Source organism: Tamandua tetradactyla, chromosome 13, assembly GCF_023851605.1.
Source record: "Tamandua tetradactyla isolate mTamTet1 chromosome 13, mTamTet1.pri, whole genome shotgun sequence".
Classification (NCBI taxonomy): Eukaryota; Metazoa; Chordata; class Mammalia; order Pilosa; family Myrmecophagidae; genus Tamandua; species Tamandua tetradactyla.
In genome coordinates, this window is record NC_135339.1 from 16,240,893 (window position 1) to 16,268,874 (window position 27,982).

Sequence of the window (27,982 nt, forward strand, 5' to 3'; positions counted from 1 at the left end):
ATGGAAGGATCATATGGTAGCCCATGACAAACCCTAGAGTCTGTCCTATAACTTCTTGTTGAAGAGTGCTTTGAAAACTATTGCATCTATGTTCATTAGGGAGATTGGCCTGTAGTTTTCCTTTCTTTTAGCATCCTTTGAAGGATACTAATCCTTGAAGTTAAAATGACATTAACTTCAAAAAATGAGTTAGATAGAGTTCCCTTTTCCTCAATTTTTTTGGAAAAGTTTCAGCAGGATTGGTGTTAGTTCTTCTTGGAATGTTTGATAAAATTCCCCTGTGAAGCCATCTGGCCCTGGGCTTTTCTTTGTAAGAAGATTTTTGATGACTGATTGAATCTCTTTACTTGTGATTGGTTTGTTGAGATCTTCTATTTCTTCCTGAGTCAGTGTAGCTTGTTTGTGTGTTTCCAGGAATTTTTCCATTTCATCTAAGTTGTCTAGTTTGTTGGCATGTAGTTGTTCATAGTATCCTCTTATGATTTCTTTTTATTTCTTCAGGGTCTGTGGTAACACACCCCTTCTCATTTCTGATTTTGTTTATTTGCATTCTCTCTCCTTTTTTCTTTGTTAGTCTTGCTAGTGGTCCATCAATTTTATTGATTTTCCCAAAGAACCAACTTCGGGTTTTATTGATTCTTTCTAGTGTTCATTTGTTCTCTCATTCATTTATCTCTGCTTTAATCTTTGTTATTTTTCTTCTATTTGCTTTGGGATTAGTTTGCTGTTCTTTCTTGAGTTCCTCCAAGTGTGCTTTTAAGTCCACAATTTTTTGCTTTTTCTTGTTTTTAATATAGGCATTTAGGGCAATAAATGTCCCTCTCAGCACAGATTTTGCAGCATCCCATAAATTCTGATAGATTGTATTCTCATTTTCATTCATCTCCAGCAATCCACTACTGATTTCTCTAGTGATTTCTTCTTTGACCCACTGGTTGTTTAAGAGTGTGTTATTTTCTCCATATATTTGTGCATATTCACATTCTTTGGTGGTTATTGAGATCCAGCTTCATCCCATTGTGATCAGAGAAAGTGATTTGAATAATTTCAATGTTTTCAAATTTATAGAGACCTGTTTTGTGCCCCAGCATATGATCTATCCTGGAGAATATTCCATGAGCACTAGAAAAGAATGTATATCCTTGTACCTTGGGGTGCAATAACCTATATATGTCTGTTAGGTCTAATTCATTTATCAAGTTATTTAACTTCTCTATTTCCTTGTTGATCTTCTGTCTGGTTGTTCTATCTACAGAGGAGAGTGGTGTATTGAAGTCTCCTACTATTATTGTTCAACATCTATCACTCCCTTTAGTTTTGCCAATGTCTGTCTCATGTATTTTTGGAGCTCCTTGATTAGAAGCATAAACATTTATGGTTGTTGTATCTTCTTGGTGAATTGACCTTTTAATTAGTATTTAGTGTCCTTCTTTGTCTCTTATGGTGCCTTTACATTTAAAGTCCATTTTGTACGATATTAGTATAGCTACTCCTGCTTCTCTTGGTTACAACTTGCGTGGAAAATCTTTTTCTATCCTTTCACTTTCAATCTATTTGTATCCTTGTATCTAAAATGAGTCTCTTGTAAGCAGCATATAGCTGGATTATGTTTCTTAATCCATTCTGCCAATCTGTATCTTTTAATTTGTAAGTTTAGTCCATTAACATTTAAAGTTATTACTGAAAAGGCATTTCTTGAATCCATCATCTTAACTTTTTTATTTTATTCATCATATCTATATATTCCTTTCCCTCTTTTTCTTTGTATTCTTTATATTACCCTTAGTGGTAATCTTCAATTCTGTGCCCTCCTCCAGACCTCCCTCTCCTGCCCTTTTTCTTCAGCTGTCAGAACTCCATTTAGTCTTTCTTGTAGGGCCAGTCTCTTGTTGACAAATTCTTTTAGGACTTCTTTGTCTGTGAAAACTTTAATCTATCCATCAGTCTTGAAAGACAATTTGGCTGGGTACAGAATTCTTGGCTGAAAGTCTTTCTCTTTCAGGATCTTGAATGTATCATACCACTAACTTCTCACCTCAACCTGTGCTAGTTGAGTAGTCAGAACTCAGTCTTATTTGGTTTCCCTTGTATGTAGTAGAATGTTTTTCTTTTGCCACTTTCAGGATTTTCTGCTTCTCTTCAGCATTTGATAGACTGATTAGTATGTGTCTTGGGGAAGACCTATTTGGATTTATTCTATTTGGAGTTTGTTGGGCTTCTTTGACTTGTATATTTATGTCCTTTATGAGGGTTGGGAATTTTCCTCCCATTATATCCTCAACTACTCTTCTGAGCCCTTTACTCCTCTCTTCTCCTTCTGAAACCACCAATGATTCTTATATTTATGCATTTTGTTTTGTCTATCGTTTCCCTGAGATCCAACTCAATTTTTTCCATCTTTTTTGCCTTTTGCTGTTTTGAGTCTTCGAAGTCAGTTATCCTGTCCTCTATATCACTTATTCTTTCTTCTGCTTCTTCAATTCTGGTGCTGCATGCCTCTAGTATATTCTTTATTTGGTCAACAGAGTCTTTAATCTCTGTGATATCTTCTATTTTTCTATTTATTCTTTCAAATTCCTCTTTATGCTCTTCTACTATCTTCTTGATCTCCTTCATGTCATTTGCTATCCCACTTATTTTATTAAGTAGAGTTATATGAACATCTTTGATTAGTTGTTCCAATATCTGTGTTTCCTCTGGTGTTTTAATTTGATCATTAGGCAGGGCTACATATGTCTGCATTGTGATATGCTTAGTGATCTTCTGCTATCTTCATGGCATGTAAATATCTTGATTGATTTACTTTGGGAGTTGATTTCTTTCAGTAGTCTAAGGCCTCACATTTGTGGGATGGTTGTACAGCAGGGAGCAGGGTATGGGGTGGGACACTCAGTGTGGTGATTTTTATAGGTGTAGGTTGGGGATATTACACTGATGCTTGTGAATGTGGGCACCCAGCAGCCAGGGAGGATGTAGCTGTGTGGATGCACCAATCTGGGGATGCAACCCTGGTGTGCACTGGTCTAAGGCATGGGGCCCTTTGTGCACATGCATAGCACTGCAGCAGTAGGTTGGCATTATGCCTTCATGGATTAGGGATGTATGTGACCCTGCTGTGTAGTTCAGCACTTTCTCTGAGCTGGGAATTGTGGCTGATGGCCATGCACATGCTCAGTTCTAGGACTGCTGTAAAGTGTGGTCCCCAGAGCTAAAAGATGTGTTGGGGGGTTGTGCATATGCGTGGGCCTAGGAGTGCCATAAACTGATGCACAGAGCTCAGGGGGTTGGGGGTGAGGTTGTGCGACACTATGGGCAGGGGGCAAGGGTAGCCTGGGTATGGAGGTTAGTGCCCGCAGCCTTTATGCACTGGCAAAAACCTTCAAGGAAGTCATGAACTTGGATATTTAAGAAGAGATTTCCAAATTAAATGTGGAAAGCGCAGCCTAGTTTCTCCTCACAGCTTATAGTGAAATGTGGCAGGAAAGAGATAAGCTGAGAAGTGAACTCTTGCTTACAAAGAAACCAGAAATTGATGTTCTGGAAAATTCTGGTCTTCCAGGAAGGGAGACCCCAGAGAATAGTGCCCCACATGAGGATTTAACCAAATGTGAAACCAGCCATCCATTTCAGAGAAAGTCATGCTAGAACATGGAGTTATCCAGGAAGTATTTGTGGAAACTCCTTATGTCTGATGGGCATGATCTGAGGCTACTGCACAGAAAGCCAATGAGAGTGTTTCAGGATCTGTATAAAGAGAACCATTGCCAGCTGGGACTGAGAGGTACAGAAAAGGGATACATTGGAGAAAAAAATAACTTCAGAAGCAAAGCCATGGAGGCTAAGGTCTGAAGTCAAGAAGCCTCAGGCCTGGACACTGAACCCACCCAAGCACATGGAGAGGGTGAGTTTGCCCCAAAGGCAGAGGGTGGGCCTTCCACCTTGCTGCAGTGGAAGAGTCTTGCCGCCTCAGGCCTTGGAAAAAGTGAAACACATTTCTTGGGGTTTGGGAAGAGCTTGGCTGCCACCACGTGGAGGGGTTGAGCATATGCCCCAGAGATGGCAGAGAACCTGGGTGCAGCCCCAATTCTTGCAGAGGGTGGAGCCGAGAAAAAGGTGATCTCCCCAATGTCCTCCAAGGTTGCATTCAGAGAGAAGCAGGCCTCTGTGTAAGCCTTTGGAAAGGGTGGGACTGCTGCTTTCTAAAGCCCCAAGTATAATTGGCTCTCAGATTTTGAAATCTAATGGACTTTGCCCTGAGGGTTTTCAAAATTGCATCAGTCCAGTGATCCCTGTGTTCATTCTTCCCTAGGGAAATGGTTATATGTATCCTATGACTGTTCCTCCTTTGTATGTTGGCAGCAAATAACTTGTTCTGAGTTTCACAGGTCCAGAGTCAGAGGATAATTTTGCCTTAGGACAGACCATGCCTGTAATGAACTTTGTGCTGGTTTTAATCTTGTATTGTATTTCTATTGTTAATGAAATGGTTTAAGGTTCTCTGATATTGTTATGGAATGAATGTATTTTGTATATGAGAAAAACATGTCTTTTTAAGGTCCACAGGTGGAATGTGCCAGTTTGAAAGGACGTACGTGCTCTAGAAAAGCCATATTTTAATCCTAATCTCATTTTGTAAAAGCAGCCAGTTTTTCTAATCCCTATTCATCACTGCACTTTTGAAACTTTAATTAGATCATCTCCTTGGAGATGTGATTCAATCAAGAGTGGTTGTTAAACTGGATTAGGTGGAGATGCATCTCCATCCATTCCGGATGGGTCTTTATTACTTTACTGGAATCCTATAAAAAGGAAAAATTTTGGAGAAAGTGAGAGGTTCAGAGAGAGCAGAGAAGAATGACATAGTCACGAGAAGCAGAGAGCCCACCAGCTAGTGACCTTTGGAGATGAAGAAGGAAAATTCCTCCCAAGGGGCTTTATGAAACAGGAAGCCAGGAGAAAAAACTAGCAGATTATGCCATGTTCACATGTGCCTTTCCAGATGAAAGAGAAACCCTGACTGTACTCGCTGTGTGCCTTCTCACTTGAGACAGAAACCCTGAACTTCTTCAGCCTTCTTGAACCAAGGTATCTTTCTCTGGATGCCTTAGAGTGAACATTTCTATAGACTTGCTTTAACTGAGGTATTTTCTTGATCTTAGTACTGTAAACTAGCAACTTATTAAATTCCCCCTTTTTAAAGCCATTCCATTTCAGGTATATTGCATTCCAGCAGCTAGCAAACTAGAACACCACCTCTGATTTAATTCTCCTAGGACTCTTTGAACACACAAGATCTCATTTCTTTCTCTTCAAAGGGGTGCTGAAAACATCTATATCTTACCTAATGGGGAATGCCCTCATGATTCTCCAGTCCACTGGGACCACTGGCTTCACATGTCCAGGTACTTTCTACTGGGCCAACACTCCCTTATGGATATCATGCTGGTTTTCACCATTGTGCCCAAAATAGCTGCTGGATTTCTGACTGGCAAGAAGTCAATCTCCACTTTTGGATGTAGCTACAGATCTCTGCCTCCCTCATGTTGGGTGGTGGAGAGTCCTTCCTCCTGGTAGCCATGTCTTATGGCTGCTATGTGGCTGTATGGCCCTCTGCAGTATCCTGCTCTTATGAACTAGCAAGTTTGTTTCCAAATAACTGCAGGGTACAGTTTCCTAGGAGCAGCTGATGGGCTTATGCAGACTGCCACTACTCTGAGCTTCCCTTTGGCAGGGCACATGAGATCAATCATTTCTCCTGTGAGGCCTCCATGTTGGTGCACTTGGCTTGTGCTGACACTTCTGTCTTTGAAAATGTCATGTACATTTTCTCTTTGATAATGCTGCTTGTCCCTTCTCCCTCATCCTGACTTCCTGTAGTCTCATGCTAGCTGCTGTTCTCGACATGGGATTCACAGAAGCCTGCAAGAAGGCTTTTGCTATCTGATCATTACATTTGGCCATGGTGGGACTCATTTTTATGGAACTCTTATTTTTATTTGTGTGAAGTTCAAATCCTACATGTCAGTTAACCATGATATGGTTATGTCAGCTTTTTATGCCGTCATCACCCTTTTGCTGAAGCTCTGCATTTACAGTTTGAGGAACAATAAGGTTGTTCCTTATTCTAACAATAAGGGAGCTTTGGGGAAATCATTGGGAAATGTACTAACTTAAAACTTCAGTCCCACAGTTCCAGGTTTCTCAATATCAAGTCTGTGTAAGTTCCTTAAGAAATTAATATTTTACTCATTTTGTAATCATTGTCTTCAGTTTTTAAGGTCGATTAAATCTATCTTTGAGTTTATTTAAGTAGACCTCATTACCAATTAGACCTTCGAATTTATCTTAAAAATCAGTTTATCCAAAATTCATATCACAACACTCACAAAACAGTAACAAAATATTTGATTAATAAATGAACTAATTATTGTATCAAACTTGAGATTTATTTTTTAAAATTTAACTATTTTAACTCAGAATTATGCTGTGAGGTCATGTTAACACAATCATCTCCAGATTCAACCAGCTTGTGAGGACATATTGCTATTGGGAAGCCCCACAAGAAGGCTCTATCACCAGAAATCTGAATGATGCAGGGCCTTGAAATGGCAAAGAGAGGAGAACACTTAGACTTTACCACATTGCTACTGTCACACTTTGCTCATTACTGGAATTAAGGAGTAGATTTTTTTTTTGTATGGGCAGGCACCAGGAATAGAACCTGGGTCTCCAGGATGCAGGCAAGAATTCTGCCTGCTAAGCCACCATGGCCCACCCGGGATAGACTTTTTACCCAGTTCTGGTACACACTTGGCCACTGACCTTAGAGGTATCAAAGCTTATGTTTCCCATAACAGGTGTACTGGAGCTATCTGGGTGAATCTCAGGGATTCACAGTTTCCTTCATGACAATGATTTCTCTCTCCTGCTTCCACTCATGGTCTACATTCAAACAGGGACATATGAAATCTTTGCAGATTAACCAGCCAACAGAAATAAAGTGTTTCTCCTTATTCTAAGCTCCACATTTACTTCCCCATGTACTATGTCTAAACCTATCCTGTGACATATTCCTATAGCACATTCATAAGACCCATCTACATAAATAGCTGAGGTGTTCTGCAGAAAGGCTGGAAGATATATACTATACCTTATTATCTGAATGCTCTTTTGAAGTGCCTTACAAAAAAAAATTCCAATATCTATTCTTAACCCAAATAATCACTTTCCTGCTTGACTTGTAGTTATAGGTAAAGCATTCATCTTAGACTGCATTAGATTTTGTCCCAGACATTAACTAGCACTTTGATTTCTCAAAGTCAGCACAAAGCAAACACAAAGTATGAGAAAATACAATCATTTGTTTAAAACATAATTTTTAATCATTTCAATTAATTTTTTTCTGTCTTTAAGCTAGGAATAGAATTTTTAATTTTTATACATGGCTGAATTATCATATACCTACATTTTGGAAACTAATAGAAAAAATTCTAGCTATTACTAGAAGACAATCTCTGAGTCACTCTTCTCAGGGTTTCTTCTGCATCTTTGCTTCTCAGGCTGTAAATAACAGGGTTGACCTGGGGGTGAGGATGGTATCAAAGTCAGTTAGAACTTTATCCATTGTTGGAGATCAGAAGGGTCTCAGGCATAGGTAAGTGTAAGAAAAGGGAGTGTAGTAGAAAGCAGCCACAGTGAAGTGGGGAATAAATGTTGAATAAATGTTGAATAGGTCTTCTTCCTCCTTTTCATTGATTCATGATTCATGCAAGGAGAACCCAGCCATAGGAACACATGATGCCAATGAAAAGAAACAAGGAAAAGGGAGTGCACACAAGCACTGTGTACTCATGGACCCAAGTGTCCATGCAAGTCAAAATCCACATGACTGGTACGTCATAGGAGGAAATGATTGAAGTCCCTGGATTGGCAATAATAAATGTGGTGTACATAGGCAAGGTGGGCACAGGCATTTATAAAGTCCATTATCCACGATCCTGTGATCATCATTATATACATGCTTTTGCTCATATGAATGGGATAGTGGAGAAGAACACAAATAGCCATATAATGGTCATAGTCCTTTGATGTCACAGGTAGAGCTTCTGCACTTGCTAAAGTCAAGAAGAAACTCTAAAGCCCACACCCAACGGAGAAGAAAGTCTTATTTCCACAAAGAAAACAGGAAGCCTTCTTGGAGGCAATGGTTGAGATGTCATTCAGGTCCATGACGGAGAGTTAACTAAGAGGGAAATACATGGAGTGTGGAGATGGGGGTCAAGGAAGACGAGAAGATTCATGGAGAAGTTGCCAATAAGAACCCTTAATTAAATAAGAATGATGGCAACGAAGAGGAACAGGCCAATTTTTATTGGTGGAAATCATGCCAATAAGATGAAATTCGTTGTTTAATGATAATTTTCCATGTGTTTACATTGGTTTATCCTAAAGGAAGAGACAAGTGTATGCAAAGTAAATAAAGAACAGCGAACAGTTAACTAATTTTCTAAAAATTTCTTTGTTTAGTCCAACTGTTGATTTTCTAGAAATTTCACAGTTCTCTAAGTGAGTAATCAGATATCTAATTTGAAGATGAAGTTTCATTCTGTTATACAAAGATATGAGGTAATATAACAAACACTTACCCCCAAACTATTTTGTAACCAAGAAATAATAAAATAAAATATCCTTTAGCAATTTAAGAGTATACGGTTGATTCTCTGCCCTTCCTAAAATTATGTGTTGAGAAGGTCAGCCATTATACTTAAATGCAATATATTCAGCAGGCTGGAACTTCTTCACCTCTGAGCAGTGACACCTAGTATACCATGATATACCAATGTGGGCAGAGGAAAGATCTTCTAGACTGGCTGCAGATGAATCACTTTTATCAGTGTCTAGGGTATTTCTTGTTGAGGGAGAGTAGGAATAGCCTACTCTAGGTCTTTTTAAAGAGGATCTGTACATAGAAACTACATTTATTCATTGTGACATTGCAGGGCTTTTCTTCAAGTGATCTGCCATCCCTTTCATTTGCTTATCCTATTGGTCAAACTTGACTCAGAACAGAAAATGGAGTGATGGATTGTAATTTTCCTTCTTAATGTGCAGAATAAGTCTACTTTATTTTTTTTTCATTTTTCAAATTTATTTTCATTTTTCTTTGTATTGTAGTAACTTATATGCATGTGCTGGTTTGAAACCATTATGCACCACAGAAAAGCCATGTATTTTTCCTGATCCAATCTTGTGAGGGCAGCCATTCATTTGAGTCCTGACCCAATATTGTACACTGGAAATGTTTCATTGTATTACCTCCATGGAGATGTGGCACACCCAATTGTGGATGTGATCATTTGATTAGATGGAGACGTGACTCCACCGATGGTCACAATTTGTTCACTTGAGTTCTTTAAAATGGAAAACGTTTTGGAGAAACTTCAGAAATGACAGAGACACTTGGAGATGCAGATGCTTGAGGAACAATTGCTTCAGAGCTGAAAGAGAAATGGATATTTGGAGATGCTTGGAGTGCTGACAGAGAGAGCAGAAGCCTACCCACATGTGCTTTCTTATATTTTAGGCAAGCCAGAACCAGGAGTTGTGTCCCTGAGGAAGTAAGTGATGGCCCACAGGTGCTTAGAGAGGAAACTACTGGCATCAGTAGCTGGAAACAACAGAACGGGAACAATGGCCAGTGGGTGCCAGTCATGTGCCTTCCCAGCTGACAGAGGTGTTCTGGATGGCATCAGCCTTTCTGGAGTGAAGATGACCTCTTTTTGGTGCCATAATTTGGGCATTTTCATGGCCTGAGAATTGTAAACTTGTAACATAAAAAATTCCCTTCATAAAAGCTGCTCCATTTCTGGTATATTGATTCTGGCAGCATTAGCAAACTAATGCAATGCATAATAAAATTTCCCATTTTAATTGTTATCAAATGTATCGTTGGTAATAATACTCACCGTATTATGCCCCCATCCATTACCAACATTTTTCACCATCTTAAGCAAAATCTCTACAACCACCAAGCAATCACTCCCCATATCCAGCCTCCCCAGTTCCTGATAACCTGAAATCCACTCTGTATCTCTATTAATTTGCTTATTCAAGAAAATACATGTAAGTGAAATCATACAATATATATCCTTTTGAGTCTGAATTATTTTACTCAACATGATGTCTTCAAGGCTGATCACTGTTGTATCAAAATTTTAGTGGCTGAAGAGAAATCCATATTTTGTTTATCCATTCGTTGATGGACACTTGGTTTACTGCCACCTTTGACCATCATGAGTAATGCTGCTATAATCTTTGCGTAAATATCTATTCAAGTCCCTGTTTTCATTCTTTTGGGATTGATGAGTCATGTTAATTCTTTGTTTAAGTTTCTGAGAAACACCCAAGCTCTTTTCTACAGTGAATGCAAAATTTTCCTTTCCCACCAGCATGCATAAGTGTTCTGATTTTTCTGTTTCCTAACCAACCTGTTATTTTCCATTTAAAATAATAACCATTGAGGTTTCAATTTGCATTTTCCTAAGAGCTAATGATGTTGAACATCATTTCACATGCTTGCTGGCTGTATGTATACTTTCTTTGAAGGAATATCTATTCAAGATCTTTGTCCATATTTTAATTGGTTATTTGGCTTTTGCTTGTTGAGTTTTATGATGAATTTATATATTATGGATGTTAAACTCTTACTATATATAAGAGTTCAAATATTTCTACCATATTTGGTTGTCTTTTCACTTTTGTTAATGTACTCTGATGCACAAAAAATTTTAATTTTGTTGAAGCCCACGTTATATATATATATATATATATATATATATATATATATATATATATATATATAGAGAGAGAGAGAGAGAGAGAGAGAGAGAGAGAGAGAGAGGCTTGTGATTTTGGTGACACATTTGAGAATCCTTTGACTAATAAAATTCCAGTCCTTGGGTTGTTTGTCCTTATGCCAGTACCACACAGATCTGATTAACATAGTTTTGTAGTCAGGCTTGAAATCAGGGAATGTTAATTCTCAAACTTTTTTCTTCCTTTACAAGATGTTCTGTTTATCTAAGACCCCTTGTATTTCAATAAGAATTTGTATTATACCTTGCAACTTTGCTAAAGAAGTTCATTAGCTTAAATAGCTTCTTGTTGAATTTTTTGGGTTTTCTGTACATAGGATCAAGTCATCCATCAACAGAGAATTAATTTATAACTTCTTTCTTTCCCATTTGGATGCCTTTTATTTACTTTCTTGCCTAATTGCCCTGACTAAAACTTCTAGGATTGTGTTGAATAGCAGTGGTGAAATTGGGCATTTTGTCTTATTCCTGATGTGAATTTGGGGGAAAACTTTAGATCTTTCAATGTTTAATATTCTGTTTTTCGTATATGCTAACTAAGACGTTAAGGAATATTCCTTCCATTGCTAGCTTTTTGAGGGTATTTTTTCTCAGAAAGTTTGTTGAATTTTGTCAAATGGCTTTTTTGTTTCCATTGAGTTAATTATGTGGGGTTTTTTCCCCTTCATTCTCTTATATGATGCATAATTGATTGACTTCCTTATGTTGAACCTCTCTTGCATACCTGGGATAAATACCACTAGCTCATGTAGTATAATTATTCACATACATTTAATTTTGCTTGCTAATAAATCCCCTAACTGAAGATTTTTGTTCTATAAATCAAGCAATATCCTTGATGGTTTCCCTTATATATCTCACCTTAAGTGTTCTAGGAACCACTAGCCCTAATTTCCTGATATGTGATATGAAGGCTTCTGTTTTTCCATATTCCCACCTGCCTCATTATCAAAAAAATGATAGAATGTTTTTCTATTTAAAATTCAATCTATTCCTGGTGACTGCCCATGCCAAAAAAAATCAATCTATAATTTAGTAGCAGTATGGAAGTTTTATTTAATTATATTGTGCTAATTTTTTTTTGTATGCTGTATAGCGGGGTCACATTTCATTCTTTTTTTCCATATGGGTATCCCATTATTGCAGCACCATTTTGTTGAATTTTTGTTGTTTTTGGTGGTTTCTTTTTGTTTGTTTGTTGGGAAGTGCATGGGCTGAGAATTGAACCCAGGTCTCCCACATGGAAGACAAGAATTATACAAATGAACTACCCTCATACCCCCTATATTGTGCTAATTTATATATAAAATTGGATCTGATAAAATCTACCAAATAGTTGCTTAAAATATTTGAATATATGATGGGCAAGAACAAGTATTGCAGTAAGTTTCACATCCAATCCTTTATTCAAACAACATTTCTCTTCAAATGGATAATAAGTATAAATTTAATGGGGTTTTGGATAGCAGATGTTAGAATTTTTTTCATATTTTTATAAGATAAATGTGGTAGTTAAATTCAATTGTCAACTTGGCCCGGTGAAGGCACCTAGTTTTGTTGCTATGGACATGAGCCAATGGTACGTGAACCTCATCTGTTGCTGATTACATCTGCAGTCGGCTAGGAGGCGTGCCTACTGCAATGAATGATGTTTCACTTAATTGGCTGGTGCTTAAATGAGAGAGAGCAACGTAGCACAGCCTAAGCAGCTCAGCATACCTCATCTCAGCACTCACAGCTCAGCCCAGGCCTTTGAAGATACAGAAAGGAATCACCCTGGGGAAAGTTGTTGGAACCCAGAGGCCTGGAGAGAAGGCCAGCAGAGATCACCCTGTGCCTTCCCACATAAGAAAGAACCTCAGATGAAAGTTAGCTGCCTTTCCTCTGAAGAACTAACAAAATAAATCCCCTTTTTAAAAAAGCCAATCCATCTCTGGTGTGTTACATTCCAGCAACTAGCAAACTAGAACAGCTACCTAACTAATTTTATGAAGTTAGCATCACTCTAGTACCAAAATCAGATAAGGATGAAACAAGAAAAAAAAACTACAAACCAATCTCCCTAATTGACATAGATGAAAAATTCTTAACAAAATAATAGCAATAATATCCAATGCCATATTAAAAGGATTATATATCATGACTAAGTGGAATTCATACCAGGAATGCAAGGGTGGTTCAACAAAAGAAAATCAATCAATGTAATACAGCACATTAACAAATCAAAAGGAGAAAATCACCTGATCCTATCAATTGATGCTGAAAAAGCATTTGGCAAAATCCAGCATACCGTCCTATTAAAAATACTTCAAAAATTAGAAATCAAAGAAAACTTTCTCAATATCATAGAAGGCATATATGAAAACTCATAGCCAGCATCATACTTAATGGTGAGAAATTGAAAGCATTCACCTTGGGATCAGAAATGAAACAAGGATGACCATTGCCACCACTATTCCTCAACATAATATTAGAAGCACTAGGGGGAGCAATTAGACAGGATAAAGAAATGAAAGTCATCCAAATAGGAAAAGAAGAAGTAAAACTTTCATTATTTTCAGATGAAAGTTTACTTAGAAAACCCTGAGAAATTTACAGCAAAACAACTTGAGCTAATAAACAAGTCAGCAATGTGGCAGGATACAAGATTAATGTACAAAAATCAGTAAGGTTTTTATTCACAAGGAATGACCTACCTGAGTTGACAACTAAGAAAAAAATTCCACTCAGAACAGCAACCAGAAGTATATATATCTAAGAATAAGCTTACCTAGGGATGTCAAGGACTTATACACAGAAAACTACAAAAAAAAACTGCTAAAATAAATTTTTTTTAAAAAAAATTTTAATTTTAAATTGCTAAATAGATGGAAAGCTATTTCATGCTCATGGATAAGATAGTTGAATATTGTCAAGATGTCAATTCTACCCAAACTGATCTACAGATTCAATGCAATACCAAGAAAAATTGCAACAAGCTACTTTGAAGATTTGGAAAAGCTTGTTATCAAACTTATATGGAAAAGAAAGAGACCCCCAAATAACTAAAGATATCCTTAAAAAGAAGAACTAACTGGGATGACTATCACTTCTTGACTTTAAAGCTACTATAAAGCCACAGTGGTCAAACAGCATGGTACTGGCACAAAGATAGAAGGACTGACCAGTGGAATAGAATTGAGAGGGCAGAGACTGACCACCAAATTTATGTAAATTTGATCTTCAATAAAGCTCCCAAATCCAATGAACTAGGACAGAATAGTCCTTTCAATAAATGGGCATGGGAGAAGTGGATTTCAATAGCCAAAGAATGAAAGAGGACCCCCTACCTTACACCCTGTACAAAAATTAATTTTAAATGGATCAAAGACCTGGAAGTAAGAGCCAGTACCATAAAACTTCTAGAAAAAAATGTTGGGAAACATCTTTAAGATCTTGTAATAGGAGGTAGCTTCTTAGACATGCAGCTAAAGCACAAGCTGTGAAAGGAAAAATAGACAAATGGAAACTCCTTAAGATCAAGAACTTTGTACCTCAAAGGACTATGTTAAAAAAGTGAAAAGGCAGCCAATTCAATGGGAGAAAATATTTGGAAACCATATATTAGCTTAAGGCTTGATATCCCGTGTGCATAAAGAAATTGTACAGCTCAATAACAAAAGAACAAATAACCCAAGTATAATATAGGCAGAGGAAATGAATGGGCATTTTTCTGAAGAGCAAATACAGATGGCTAAAAAGCACATGAAGAACTGCTCATCTTTTTGTCTATAAGGGAAATGCAAATTAAGACAACGAGACATCACCTCATACCTATAAGAATAATTACTATTAAACAAACAGGAAACTATAAATATTGAGAGAATTGGAGAAATTGGAATACTTATTCATTGTTGGTGGGAATGTAAAATGGCTCAGCCCATGTGGAATTCAGTTTGGTGATTCCGTAGAAAACTAAATATTGAGTTGCTCTATGACCCTGCAATACCAGTACCTGGTGTAAACCCAGAAGAATTGAGGGAAGTGACACAAACAGATGTTTTCACACCAATGTTCATACTGACACTATTAACAATTGCCAAGAGATGGAAACATTCAAGGCGCCCATCAGCAGATGAGTGGATAAACAAAATGTGGCATATACATACAATGGAATATTATGCAGCATTTAGACTAAATGGTGTCCTGAAATATGTGACAATGTGGATGAATCTTGAGGCCATAATGCTGAGTGAAATAAGTCAGACACAAAAGGACAGATGTTATATGATTCTGTTATTATGACTCTGGTAAAGCCACAAGTATTTTTTTATTTTTTGCATGGGCAGGCACTGGGAATTGAACCCAGGTCTTTGGCATGGCAGGTGAGAATTCTGCCATGGAGCCACGGTTGCACCACCCATTGCTAGTGTTTTGGAGCAGCTAGAAGGAAAAATCTGAGATGAGGGAATGGTAGCCCATGACAAACTCTGGACTTGTTCTGTATCTGCTTGTTGACATGTGATTTGAAAATTGTTGCTTTTTTCTTTCTTTTGTTTGTATATATATGTTATATTTTACAACAAAAATATGGTAAAATCAAAACAATAGGCTGTTATAGTGATATTATATAAAATAAATTCCTGAAATAAAAAATTTGAAAATATTTAGTAACATAGCTCATTACTATAGCAAAGTTGATATTTGTCATAACTTTTTACATGATATTTTGAGAATGCACAAAGTTTTGATAGTTAATCAAATGGCATTTAAAATAATGTTTAATTCATATTTAAAATTTAAGAAGCTCTGTCATATGTCCCTATAGACGTTTTTCCTTCCTTGTTTTATTTAGTTTTAAATTGATTTATGAAACATTTGTACAAACAGGTTTTATGATGATTGTTTAGATATTTTTAAAAATATGCCTATGGATAAGCTACCTGAGATATTCATTTTAGGTGGTTAAGGTTTTCAAGTGTTAATGGTAAAAATATTTGCCTATTCGTGTTTTCCCGAAATCAGAAAATGTTTAGTAATATAGGTCATTACTATAGCAGGGCAGATATTTGTAAGAACTCTCTAGTTGATATTTTGAAAACATTCACAGTTTTGACAGCTGATCAGATTGTATTTAAGTTAGTGTTTAATGTCTAGAATTTAAGAACTTTGTTATCTGAACTTGCAGATGTTTTCCTTGTTGCCTTAATTTTAAATTGGTTTATGAAACTTTCTGTGCATTCACAAGTTTTACAATGATAAAAAAGAAAAAATCAGCAATGTTTCTATACACATGTAATGATAACTGAGGAGACAATTGAGGAGAACATTTAATTCAAAACACCAAGTAAATGAATCAAGTATCTAAGAATAATCTTCACCAGACATGTAAAAGGCCCATACACAGTAAACTACATAACACTGCTAAAATAAATCAAAGACCTAGAGAGGTGGGAAGGCAGTCCCTGTTCCTGGATAGGAGGGTTAAATATAGTTAAGATGTCAATTCTACCCAAACTGATTTATAGGTTCAATGCAATACCAATCAAAATTCCAACAACCTACTTTGAAGAATAGGGAAAGCTAATTATCAAAATCATTTGGAAGCAAGTGAGAGCTTTAAGAGCTAAAAAATGGCCTTAAAAAATAAAATGAAGTGGGAGGATTAAGAATTCCTGATTTTAAAGCTTATCATAAAGGGCGGACCACGGTGGCTCAGCAGGCAAGAATGCTTGCCTGCCATGCCAGAGGACCCGGGTTCGATTCCTGGTGCCTGCCCATGTTAAAAAAAAAACTTATTATAAAGCTACAGTGGTCAAAACAGCATGGTACTGGCACAAAGATAGAAGAATTGATCAATGGAATTGAATTGCAAGAGCAGAAATAAACCACTAAATCTAAGGCAACTGATCTTTGACATGGCTCCAAAAAGCTGCTTAACTGGGACAAAACAGTCTTTTCAATAAATGGTCATGGGAGAACAGGATATCAATAGCCAAAGGAAAGAAAGTGGATCCTTAACTTATACCCTATAAAAAATGAATTCAATGTGGACCAAAGACCTAAATATAAGAGAAAGTACCACAAGACTTCTAGAAGAAAATATAGGGAAACATCTCCAAGACCTAGCAATATAGGAAGTAGTTTCTTCTATTTTACACCCCAAGTACAAGCAATGAAAGAAAAAATAGATAAATTGTAAGTCTTCAAAATCAAAGGTTTCTCTGCTTCAAAAGACTTTGTGAAAAGGGTGAAAAAAAGCCAACTCAATAGGAGAAAATATCTGGAAGTCACCTATTGGATACAGGTTAGATATCCTTTATACATAAAGAAATCATACAACTCAACAGCAAAAGAACAAATAACTCAAGTATAAGATGGGCTAAATATACTAATAGACAATTTTTCAAAAAAACAAATTCAATTGGCTAAAATGCACATGAAGAGATGCTCATTTTCATTAGCTATAAGGGGAATGCAGGTCAAGATCACAATGAGATATCACCTCACACCTATAAGAATGGCAGCTATTAAACAAATAGGAAATTACACATGTTGGAGAGGATGTGAAGAAATTGGAAGATTCATGCACTGTTGGTGGGAATGTATAATGGTACAGCCATTGTGGAAAGCATTTTGGCAGTTCCTTAAAAAACTAAATATCAAGTTGCCCTATAACCAAACAATATCACTACTCAGTATATACTCAGAAGAGCTAAAGCAGTGTCATAAACACAAATTTCACACTGATCTTCATAGCAGCATTATTCACAATTGTTGAAAGATGGAATCAACCAAGTAAACAGAGAGTAGATAAAGAAAACGTGATATATATGTATGATGGAATATTATGCAGAAGTAAGATGAAATGAAGTCCTGAAGCATATGACAACATGAATGCACCTTGAGGACATAATGCTGAGTGAAATAAGCCAGATACAAAAGGATTGATACTGTATGATTTCACTTTTATTGCCTTGGTAAAATAAACTCAGAGAATTACCTCAGAATATAGAGGACATAGAGACACATGAAAGCTAAAGATTGTTGAATGGTTAGATAATAAGGATGAACATAAATGTGAAGGAATGGATAAATGTGAAGGCACTCATTAGTGGGTCTATAAATTATATTGCCATATTGAAGGTGAACGTAATTGAAAGGGTTTGTATAGATCCATGAATCCCATGGATTAACACTACAAATATAAATAAGTTCTTGTATAAACTACTACAAAGATATGAATCTTGTAGAAAGAGTAAATAATATGAGAGTATATATATGGTGAAAACTATTATTGCATGCTATAGTCTGTTTAACAGGAAGACATCAATAGTATTACAGCAATATTGTAAAAGGGAATTTTATAAAGCTTAACAGTAGCTAATTTTTCCTGCTTAATTTAGCTATTTACATATATCTTAGCTTCTGAAATATCCAGCAAAAGCATTTGTGTCATTTTGTATTCATGGCTATGCATTTAGTGTGAGTTAAGAATTATAAAGAAAAGAATTATGGGCCCCATCAGGTTGAAAATAAACAATCCGAGACTTTCCCAGGGCGGTTATCTGTTTCTCGCCCTTCCCCCCCCCCCCCCCCCCCCCCCCCCCGACTCCTTGCGCCTAAATCACTTGTTGTAAAACTGTGGCTATCTGCAATAGCCACTCCCATGACTCATGCTCAAGAAATGCTCGCTGTGAAACTGTTAAAAGTGCTTGTTGTAAAGCTGCTCTTATCTGCTTTTTGCAAAACAGCACCTGTGACCCATGCTCGACTCCCACCCCCCTCATCCTACCCCTTTTAAAAAACTTTTACAAGCTCAGGCGGGGGGCTCTCTGTTCCTGCGTGTTCAGCGAGCCCCACACATGTGTGGAAAATAAACCCCTTGCGTGTTGCATGAGAGAACGTCTCTTGGAGTCCTCCTTTGCGTGGCAAAATTCTCAAATTCTTACATTTGGAGGTTCCACCGAGATCGGCTCTTCGTAAGGGGAGGCTCCAACAGCTCTTTCTCTCGGGGTAAGTGAGGCCTTTTTGTCTGAAGTGCGATCGCTTAGTCTGTCAGACTGGCAGTGACTGTCGGAGAGTCGCGTGAGCACTCCCCGACTGCAACCGACAGACGTGTCCGGGGTTGCAGGTCACTCTCCCGAGGGACGCCTCGGGATTGGGGGACCTCCGGGGACGCCTGGAGGCTTCCTACAGGGCCGACTCTGATTCTGTTTCCCTTCTGACAGGGGGAAACTCGATCATAGTCATCAGGCCAGTCTGAGCTGTGTCTCTGAAACTGTGTAAACGTGGTGTGCCGGCTCTGTGTGTGTCTGTCTGTATTTGTGTGTTGGGAATTGTTTTTGTTTTACCAAAGATGGGTCAGGGAATGTCGACTCCACTTTCTCTGACCTTAAGACACTGGTCGGAGGTCAGGGAAAGAGGTCAGAATCTATCTTTTATTGTAAAGAAAGGCAAATAGCAGATGTTCTGCTCGGCCGGGTGGCCCTCTTTTAACATGAAATGGCCTTGTGAAGGAGCTTTTCATCTACCCTTGATTCAGGCCGTCAAGTCAGTCATCTTCCGCCCTGACCCGTATGGCCACCCGGACCAGCAGCCCTACATCATGGTTTGGCAGGACCTGTGTGAAAATCCACCTCCATGGGTAAAGCCGTTTCTCACTCCTCTTGGTCAACATGACTCTCCCTCTGTACTTCCAATCAAGGTGCCGGGTCCTTCTCAAGCTCCGAAACTCTATCCTTCCTTACCTCCTGCAGTCCTACCGGAATCCCAATCGGATCTATTCCTCTTCGACGCAGGTCCTTCTTCCCCTCCTCCCTACCCTTCAGCTCCGGTACAGGACCCCCCTTCTCTTAGCTCATCTTCTCCCTCCTCTAGTTCCCTCTCTCCGCCCTCTTCCATTCCCTCTCCGCAGGTTCACCAACAGACGATCCCAGATGAGCCGGGACCGGCACATAGTACACGAAGCAGACGAGCACTAAGCCCATCTGATGTAGCGGTCACTCTCCCCCTCAGACCGTACGGGCCTCCAGTGGATGATGGACACGGGGGAGAAATGCCCGCTCTACAATACTGGCCCTTTTCCTCCTCTGACTTATATAACTGGAAAAATAATAACCCTCCTTTTTCCGAGGCTCCCACTAGGCTGACTGGATTGGTGGAGTCCCTTATGTTCTCTCACCAGCCCACTTGAGATGATTGTCAACAACTCCTGGGGACTCTCTTCACCACGGAGGAGCGAGATCGGATCCTACTGGAAGCCAGGAAGCAAGTTCCTGGACAAGACGGGAGACCCACCCAACTCCAGCATATCATCGATGATCGGTTCCCGCTGCGCCGCCCTAACTGGGACCCGAACACCTCTGAAGGTAGGGAGCATCTGTCCATCTATCGCCAGACTCTAGTAGCGGGTCTCCGAGCAGCCGCATGCCGGCCCACCAATTTGGCCAAGGTAAGAGAGGTTATTCAGGGAGCGGACGAATCGCCCTCAGTCTTTTTAGAAAAACTAATGAAAGCATACCGTAGGTATACTCCATTTGACCCTCAATCAGAGGATCAAAGAGCCTCAGTGGCCATGGCCTTTATCGGCCAATCAGCTCCAGACATTAGACGCAAGCTGCAGCGCTTAGACGGGTTGCAGGACCTAGCCTTGCGAGATTTAATCAAAGAAGCTGAAAAAATGTTTTATAAGAGAGAGGAAAAAGAGTTGGTAAGAGAGAAAAGGAGAACGAAAGAATTAACAAAGATCCTGGCCACAGTAGTTGAAAGAAACACTGAAGGTAGAGGACGAGCTGGAGAAAATCCCTCGGGTCGGCGTTATCGTACCCCTCTTAGTACAGACCAATGCACCTACTGCCGAGAAACTGGGCACTGGGGCAAAAACTGTCCGAAAAACAAAAAAAACAAAAAACGGAGGGGTACTAGGCCCCCAAATTGGCAACAACCGGCCACGTTGGCTCTAGAAAGTGAAGACTAGGGGAGTCAGGGCTTAGCACCCCTCCCCGAGCTCAGGGTAAAATTTAATGTGGAGGGGGTACCAATTAATTTTGGAGTCGACATGGGAACAGTAATATCGGCCCTCCAAGAACCTATAAGCCCGCTCTCTACAAAAAAGTCCTTGGTGCGGGGAGCAAATGGCAGTCGCTACCGCGCCTGGACTACTAAAAGAACCATGGACCTGGGGAAGGGGAGGGTTCAACACTCCTTCCTAGTCATTCCTGAGTGCCCTGCCCCGCTTATGGGAAGAGATTTGTTAACTAAACTAAGGGCGAGAATCACCTTCAATCCTAAGGGGCCAAAGGTGGAATTTTTAAACCCGCTAGTAAGCCAACCTGTAATAACTGCCCTCACCTTGCCAGTCGAAGAAGAATATCAGCTGTATGTAAAATCAGAACAGCTCCACAGTTCTATTCCTCAGGCCTGGCTTGAAGAATTCCCTAATTCCTGGGCAGAAGTTGCTGGGTTAGGGTTGGCAGTCAATCAGCCCCCAGTAGTGGTGACCCTAAAGCCCACCGCTTCTCCAATTCGGGTAAAACAATACTACTTAAGCAAGGAAGCCCGGGAAGGAATCAAGCCCCATATAGAGAAATTCCTTGGCTTGGGAGTACTTAAGCCCTGTCAATCAGCCTGGAACACTCCCTTATTGCCGGTCAAAAAGCCAGGGACTAGAGACTATAGACCGGTGCAAGACTTACGGGAAGTAAATAGCAGAGTGCAGGATATACATCCTACGGTGCCAAATCCCTATAACCTGCTCAGCACTCTCCTTCCTGAAAAGACTTGGTATACTGTGCTTAATCTAAAAGATGCTTTCTTCTGCCTGCCCTTGCATAAAGACAGTCAACCCTTGTTTGCGTTCGAGTGGGTCGATCCAGAGACGGGGTCCTCGAACCAACTGACTTGGACACGCTTGCCCCAGGGGTTCAAAAACTCCCCCACCATTTTTGATGAAGCTCTTCATAAAGACTTAAGCTCCTTCAGAATTCAGCATCCCAGAGTCACCTTGCTACAATATGTGGACGACTTACTGTTGGCAGCAGACACCAAGGAGGACTGTGAGTATGGAACCCGAAAACTGTTAAGTGAGCTAGCCGCACTGGGGTATCGAGCCTCGGCCAAAAAGGCCCAAATCTGTAAAAGGGAAGTAATCTTCCTGAGATATACTCTTAAGAATGGAAAGCGATGGCTCACCGAGGCTAGAAAGAAAACTGTAACACAGATACCCCCGCCCACGACCCGAAAGCAGCTGCGAGAGTTCTTAGGGACAACGGGATTCTGCCGGTTGTGGGTCCCAGGGTTTGCAGCCCTTGCTGCCCCATTATACCCCTTGCTCAAAGGGAGCGCTGATTTCCAGTGGGGAATAGCACAGCAGGAAGCCTTCGACAGCATTAAGAAAGCGCTCCTGTCAGCTCCAGCTTTAACCCTCCCAAACGTGAATAAACCTTTCACGCTCTACATAGAAGAAAGGAGAGGCGTGGCTAGAGGGGTCCTAACACAGGCTTTAGGCCCCTGGAGGAGACCGGTGGCCTATCTGTCCAAGCGATTAGATTCAGTTGCGAGCGGATGGCCACGCTGTCTCAAGGCCATCGCGGCAGCTGCCCTCCTGGCAAAAGACGCAGACAAACTCACTCTAAGACAGAAGCTGACCATAATAGCCCCTCACGCCCTGGAGAGCATAATCCACCAGCCTCCAGATAGATGGATGTCAAATGCCAGAATTACTCACTATCAGAGCATCCTCCTAGACAAGGACAGGGTGACTTTCAGGGCCCCGTCAGCTTTAAACCCCGCTACCCTGCTCCCGGACGAGACCACGGGACCTGTGCTGCACACTTGCCAAGAGATATTAGCTGAAGAAACCGGAATCCACAGAGACTTAAAAGACCAACCATTACCTAACTCGGAGGTAACCTGGTTTTCGGACGGAAGCAGCTTTCTCCAACACGGTAAGAAACGAGCGTGAGCGGTGGTAGTCAGTGGGACAAAAGTTATTTGGTCTTCTAGCCTCCCGGAAGGAACATCTGCCCAAAAAGCTGAACTAATTGCCCTCACAAAAGCTCTAAAATTAGCAAAAAAAAAGCGAGCGACTATCTATACAGATAGCCGTTATGCCTTTGCTACTGCCCACGTACATGGGGCAATTTACCAACAAAAAGGGCTATTAACCTCAGCTGGTAAAAAAATCAAACACAAAGAGGCTCTGACCCAATAACCCTGAGTAATAAGCAAGCAGATGAAGAAGCAAAAGCGGCAGCAGTAAGGGACCCTGTAGACTTGGTCCTAGTAACCAAAGAAAACCAGCAACCTCCTGAAACACTATCTGAGGTTACACCCCAAGGAGAATCGGAAGCCCTAGCTTACATACAGCAGGTCCACCAGCTCACTTACCTGGGGACAGGGAAACTACAGCAGCTCCTGCAAGACCGGAGGGAATTGTACCCTCTGACAGCCTCAAAAAGGAAAAAGCTGGCAGATCGCGTAGCTAGAAAATGTCAAGCGTGTCAAATTGTGAACGCCTACCCCACCAAAGCTCCTAACGGAAAAAGACTAAGAGGAACTCGACCTGGGCAGTTCTGGGAAGTCGACTTTACTGAAATTAAACCTGCAAAGTATGGACTTAAATACTTACTAGTTTTTGTAGACACCTTTTCAGGATGAGTTGAAGCCTACCCAACTAAGAGAGAAACAGCCCAGGTCGTAGTCAAGAAGATTATGGAAGAAATTTTTCCCCGGTTCGGTCTACCAAAGGTAATAGGGTCAGATAACGGACCCGCATTTGTGGCCCAGGTAAGTCAGGGTGTGGCCAGGATATTGGGGATTGATTGGAAATTGCATTGCGCATACAGACCCCAAAGTTCAGGACAGGTAAAAAAATGAACAAGACAATTAAAGAGACCCTAACCAAATTAGCTATAGAGACTGGCTTGAAAGATTGGACCATGCTCCTGCCTTATGCCCTGTTCAGAGCCAGGAATACCCCCTCTGCTCTCTTGTGTAATCTAACCCCTTATAAAATCTTATATGGAGCGCCAACTCCAGTCAAAGACATGTCCTCCATTCTAGAGATTAATAGTTCCCTTCATACCCCCTTGCTTGACAGGCTGCGAGCCTTGGAAAAAGCCCAGCGGTTCCTGTAGCAGCAGCTCTCCACCTCCTACCAGCCAGGAGACAACAGAACTCCGCATCAATATCAGGTGGGAGACTTTGTCTACGTCCGCCGCCACCAGGTACAGACTCTTGAACCTCGCTGGAAAGGACCGTATCAAGTACTCTTGACCACCCCCACCGCAGTCAAGGTCGATGGCATCGCATCCTGGATCCATGCGTCTCATCTCAAACCTGCGCCTTCGCCCTCTGAGTCCCAGTGGAAACTGGAAAGGACTGACAATCCTCTCAAGCTGCGGGTTCGTAGGGTTACTACTTCTTCTCCTCCTTCCCCCAGGCCGCATAAGCCTTGGAAATGGACAATATCCAGATGGGAAAATGGGAAGACTATAAAAACTTGGGAGAGAGCAGGGGGGCCTTCGTTCCTGGTACCCCCTTGTAATCTTACCACTCTGGGGGTAACTGTCGCTGCCGGTATAAGCAAAGGGACTGCTGCCATTGTACATAGCAATCAACAAACCAGTCAATTACAGGCCGCGATAGATCAAGACTTAAAAGAAATAGAAAGATCTGTCTCAGCCCTTCAGAACTCTCTAACCTCCCTTTCAGAAGTAGTTCTGCAGAATAAGCGAGGACTTGACTTACTTTTCCTCAAAGAGGGGGGACTATGTGCAGCTTTAAAAGAACAGTGCTGTTTCTATGCGGATCACTCTGGTGTTGTTAAAGAGTCCATGACAAAACTCAGAGAGCGCCTTCGTGAAAGACAAAAAGAACGAGAGGCGCAACAGGGGTGGTTTGAATCATGGTTTACTAAGTCCCCCTGGTTGACAACGCTATTATCTGCTCTCGCTGGGCCCTTAACTGTGTTACTTTTAATAATGACTATAGGACCATGTATTCTAAATAAAATTATACAGTTTTTACAGGGGCAGATTGGAAATGTCAAACTAATGCTCATCAGACAACAGTACTCAGTGTTAAATAATCCAGAAAATCTCTAAGATTAGAGATTTATACGAAAAGGAGTGGGGAATGTAAAAGGGAATTTTATAAAGCTTAACAGTAGCTAATTTTTCCTGCTTAATTTAGCTATTTACATATATCTTAGCTTCTGAAATATCCAGCAAAAGCATTTGTGTCATTTTGTATTCATGGCTATGCATTTAGTGTGAGTTAAGAATTATAAAGAAAAGAATTATGGGCCCCATCAGGTTGAAAATAAACAATCCGAGACTTTCCCAGGGCGGTTATCTGTTTCTCGCCCTTCCCCCCACCTGACTCCTTGCGCCTAAATCACTTGTTGTAAAACTGTGGCTATCCCAATAGCCACTCCCATGACTCATGCTCAAGAAATGCTCGCTGTGAAACTGTTAAAAGTGCTTGTTGTAAAGCTGCTCTTATCTGCTTTTTGCAAAACAGCACCTGTGACCCATGCTCGACTCCCACCCCCCTCATCCTACCCCTTTTAAAAAACTTTTACAAGCTCAGGCGGGGGGCTCTCTGTTCCTGCGTGTTCAGCGAGCCCCACACATGTGTGGAAAATAAACCCCTTGCGTGTTGCATGAGAGAACGTCTCTTGGAGTCCTCCTTTGCGTGGCAAAATTCTCAAATTCTTACAATATCAAACATGAATAATTGGCAGGTAAGGACAAGAGTTCATGGGAGGTTTGGATTTTCTATTTGGTGAGGGTTGTTGCTTGGTTGTTTATCTCCTGGGAGCAATGAATATTGTCTAAAAGTGAGAGCACTGATGACTGTATAAGTGAGGATTACATGAGACAGATTATTAACTTGGACATTATACATGATGCTTAATGGATGGAGGTGACTGAAAAATACTCTAAGTAGAAATCAGAACTCAGCTGTATACATATGATCAAATATTCTGCTGCTACCAAAAAGTATGAAGTTGTGAGCCATGCAACAAGGTGAATGAACCTGGGGGACTTTATGAAAAGCAAAATAAGCCATAAACAAAAGAGCAAATACTGTGTGGTCTCTTTTAGAAAATATTTACCAAAAAATCAGGGCCTAGATTGTAAGCTTTTCTAGCAGTCACAGTTAATCTAGAACTGTAATTGCTATGTCTAGATTTTGAGTGGCTATGGTATATATGTATAAGCTGGTATTTCCTTGGAATGTTGGTGTGCTGGTTTGAAAGGATGTATGTCCCCTAGAAAAGCCATGTTTTAGTCTAAATCCCATTTCATAAAGGCAGATTAATCCCTATTTAATACTGTATGTAATTAGATCATCTCCCTGGAGATGTAACTCAATCAAGAGTGGTTTCTAAGATGAATTAGGGGAGATGTGTCTCCACCCATTTGGGTGGGTCTTGATTAGTTTCTGAAGTCCTATAAAAGAAGAAACATTTTGGAGAATGAGAGATTCGGAGAGAACAGAGAATGCTGCAGCATCACGAAGCAGAGAGTCCGTGAGCTAGCAACTTTTGGAGATGAAGAAGGAAAATGCCTCCCTGGGAGCTTCATGAAACAGGAAGCCAGGAGAGAAAGCTAGCACATGACACAGTGTTTGACATGTGCCCTTCCAGCTGAGAGAGAAGCCCTGACTGTGTTCACCATGTGCCTTCTCAGCTGAGAGAGAAACCCTGAACCTCATCGGCCTTCTTGAACCAAGGTGTCTTTCCCTGGATGGATGCTTTTGATTGGACATTTCTAAAGACTTGTTTTAATTGGGACATTTTCTCAGCCTTAGAATTGTAAACTAGCAACTCACTAAATTCCCCCTCTTTAAAAGCCATTCTGTTTCTGGTATATTGCATTCCGACAGCTAGCAAACTACAACAGTTGAGTACCTGTGTGACACCTCAGACTCAGCGTTGGACTTCTGTAGGTCTGAAAGTCAGCTTTGCCAAATTCAACAACTGTTGAAGAAACTGTAAAAGAGATCAGGTATCAATTGGAGAGAAGAACAAGCCAACTGGGTCAGGACTAAGAATACAGCAGAAAAGGGGACATTGTCTGTATTTTAGAACTTCACCTACCCAATGAGACCAAAGGAAGAGAGCTTTATTTTGTCCAAAACCTAAATTTTTTTGTAGCACTCTAATCTAACTTAACCTGTCTGGATAGATCATTTCAACAATCCAAACACATGGAGCCCAGAATGGTAATGAGGGCTTGTAATTCTTTATAGCTTAATGTACTATCTGGATATATTCCAGAGCATGTTGAGTAGATAATTTTAAATCTTTTGCAAAGTTCCTTGAGGGACAGGAGTAAAAATATGGAACTTTGAAGCTGTATTCCTGGGGAAACCCCTGATAATGTCTCAAATATTAGGTACTTCCAAGTCAAGAGGCCAAACCTGTGATCTTCAAGATTGCTCTTGTGAAGCTTATTTATTTAGCGGAGAATCTAAGCCCACCTATAGTTATACCTAACAGTTACTTCCCAAAGACCTCTTTTGTTCCCCAGATTTGACCTAGCTCTCTCTCTAAGCCCAACTCTGCAAGTAAAATCATTACTCACCCCCCTAAGTGGGACATGACACCTTGGGGTGAAATTCTCCCTGGCAACATGAGATATGACTCCAAGGGTTGAACCTGTCCCTGGCACCATGGGATAGACTATGCCTCCCTGACCAAATGGGGGAAAAATTGTATCAAAATAAGGTATCAGTGGCTGAGAGAATTTAAATAGAGTTGAGAGTATATTCTAAAGGCTACTCTTATGCAAGCTTTAGTTACATATTGCTATTTACCATTGTTTGCCAAGCCCCAACTAAAACCATTCCTGCCAACCCTAAGGAACACCTATTTGAGATTCTATTTGAGATTCTACAAATATTCCAGGCACTATGATAACTTTCCAGAAACCTGAAAACTTCAAATGTGTTCCTAGGGCAGATAAGTCAGGAAACCCAGATGGCCAGTCTTTACAGAACATCAACTAGTCCTATCCTACTCTCCCATATTATTGACAGCCCTTTCAATGGTGAAATTTAGAATGGGCATAGATGAAGTACCCCTAAAGATTGGGAAGGAATCAAAGGAGAAGGAA

At 40.2% G+C, this 27,982-nt stretch overlaps 1 pseudogene; it reads right to left on the minus strand.

Moving 5' to 3' along the window:
- Nucleotides 1–7,490: 7,490 nt before the first annotated feature.
- LOC143653335 (olfactory receptor 2L5-like) lies at nucleotides 7,491–8,426 on the minus strand (annotated as a pseudogene).
- Between the last annotated feature and the right edge of the window lie 19,556 nt (nucleotides 8,427–27,982).